This window comes from Balaenoptera borealis, assembly GCF_965194805.1.
Source record: "Balaenoptera borealis genome assembly, chromosome: 18".
Taxonomy (NCBI): Eukaryota; Metazoa; Chordata; class Mammalia; order Artiodactyla; family Balaenopteridae; genus Balaenoptera; species Balaenoptera borealis.
In genome coordinates, this window is record NC_138877.1 from 22814979 (window position 1) to 22818020 (window position 3042).

Sequence of the window (3042 nt, forward strand, 5' to 3'; positions counted from 1 at the left end):
GTACAGGGAAATATAGACATTATTTTGTAATAACTTTAACTGGGGTATAATCTATAAAAATATTGAATCACTGCATTATACATCTGAAACTAATGAAATTTTGTAAATCAACTATACTTCAGTGAAAAAAAAATAGGACCATTTACCAAGTGATAACTCAGTACAAGAAAACAGAACAAAACACACACACATAAACACACATAGCTTTGCTCCTTCTGGGAGATGAGACAAGACTCTGCATGTATTTTCCCTGATGGATAACACAATTCAGTTGAATTGCTTTTGTTAAGTGTCTTATGTCTGATGTAACATATGGTTACTGTGGCCTGCTAGAAGCCCTCAGTCTCAGTAAGTCAGTTTAATTGCCCATTAGGGATTACTCTGGGAATAAAGTGTTAAATAAAGCATGAGAAAATTTAATTTGTCATTGCTGTAATGAAATCCAATTTGTTTTCATATATGATTTACCAAAACATTTATATTATACTTTATATATAAAATAAAATTATAGTTAGGAAACAGCACTGAAACCCTTGATCAAAGTGCCCAGATAAAAATCACAAATAACAGTAAGTCCTAAAATATCATATTAAACAGATGGATCCTCACTAGTGTTCAGATTTCAAAGCCAGGGAGGCCATGTGTGCTGAATATCAATGAGGAATTATGTCCATATTCCTGCTAAGAGCAAAAGCGAGGCCCTTCCTTATTGATGGATCTGACTTCCCACCCAAATACACAAACATCAGGGACAGGAATAGTTTTCACATGCAGGGTGAGGTGAAAATATTAGCTAAAGCAAGGATGTGCCTACCCATCAATGGGTAGAGTCGAAAGTTCAGTTTAAGGCTCCTTTCTATAAGTAGAGCTCTGGCAATAGCTTTGTCAATGCATTTTTTACTTCTCTCTCATGTAACAACTGAGTTGATGATGGCTCTGCTCCATGTAGTTGTTGGGGACCTAGGGTTCTTCCATTATTATTTCGTCATCTCTGGGGTGTTGTCCTCCTCTGAATGATGGACCACAAAGTCTGCATCTTCCAACCAGCAGGAAAAGGAAAAGGGGAAAAGAATTATACATCACTTTGGCCAGAGCTTCAAAATATTTTTTTTCATGGCAGCATTATTCACAAGAGCCAAGAGGTGGAAGCAACTCAAGTGTCCAAGAACGGACGAATGGACAAACAAAATGTGGTCTATACATACAATGGGGTATTATTCAGCGTTAAAAAAGGAATGAAATTCTGTCACATGCTGCAACACGGATGAACCTCGATGACATTATTCTAAGTGAAATAAGCCAGTCACAGAAAGATAAGTATGTGTGATTCCACGGACAAGAGGTACCTAGAGTAGTCAAACTCATAAAAACATGGTAGAAAAAAAGGTAGAATAGAGGTTGTCAGGGGCTAGGAGGAGGGGGCAATGGGAGTTGTCGTTTAATGAGTACAGAGTTTCAGTCTTGCAAGATGCGAGAATTTTGGAGCTGGATGAGGGTGATGGTTGCACAAAAATGTGAATGAACTTAATGCCACTGAATGGATAAGATGGTAAATGTTCTGTATATTGTACCACAATTTTAAAAAACACCTAAAATAAAAAAAAAAAATTGTAGTCTGAATTGGGATGCAAATAAGGGCCATATGTTGTGACTGGTTGAAACGTCTCTTAGTTCTCACTCTCTCTCTGTCTCAGCCTTGTTGTTAAAGAAACTAGATTAGTTTCTTAGATACAGTTCTTTAACTATACACTTTTCTACATTCTGTATTTTACTCATTGCATCTGAGGGTATCATTTATGATGTTTCTCCTTCCCTTTTATTTCCTACAAACTGCTAGTTAGATCTTGAGGCATGATCAGACTCGGGCTTGATTTTGGTGGAGGTGAAGATGATTTCCTTCCTGTGTGCTCTTGTGCACTTCCAGCCAGAGAGAGATCACATCTAGCTTTCTTTCTTCTTGCGATGTTGGCAACCATCGATGAGTATTGCTTAGACCCAATAATTCATTAGGGATAGCAAAACTGTTATATTGCAGGTGCTGGGCTGAGTCGCTGCTGTCCTGGGACAGAGGCTGCCCCTGAGGAGCCAGTGGGGACCAGGGCTGAGGGGTTGAGGCACATTAACCACTGACCCACCCACCATTGGCTTAGGCTCCCCATGTGGATTCACTGACACAATGACTCAAGGTTACTGTGTATGGGTTTATTTGGATGGACTATCTCTTAGGTACTACATTAAACATTTTTACCTACATTAACAGAGACACTTTTAGGCTGGAGGAGTACTCCAGGGAGTTCGGCTCTCAATCCACCTGTAGTACTCTGATGCCCAGTCTTGCATCCTCTTTATCCTTCAACCCCAAAGCCATAGCTTTTTCTGTTTTATTTTCCTGCAACATCCTTTGATCACCCACCAAGAAGAGCTTCCATGGCCTATTAAAATTGGAGCTCCCAAATTTGCTCCTGGCTGATTGCCTAATTGTTTTTGTTTCTACACATAATAGATTTCTACAGCATTTGCCTCTCAAGCATCCAGAAAGAAAAGCACTGTCTTTGCTAAACTAAGAGAATCAAGTGCAGAGTAACTCCATTCAATTTGCACAAAAGTTCGGCTCTGCATGGGGATAAACTAGGCTGGGTCACAAGTCTGCTCTGTAAGTAGCTGCCCCATGTGGACACATCTCTGCAATGCCTCAGGACCAGTAAACAAGCTATTTGTTTACTGTCCTCTGGGAGGACAGAACTGATGAAGATGGAATGACTCCTGAGAGGAGTCAGTAGTTAGTGATATCTCTGCTCCACTGCTATTTTATTTTTCTGGCTTCAAGGCTCAGATTCAACTCTAGCAGGAGAGAACGCCCTTAGCAATTACTTATTATTTTATATCCTTTTGTTCCTATGTACTCCTCATTAATAAGATCATCAGAATTTGCCTATTTCCTGAATCCAAAGAGCATTATGTAAATCACACATTAAAACTGATTTTGTTATGTTGATTCTTTTGCAATTCCTTCCAGCTTGCAGAGACCTTGAGCCATGAATG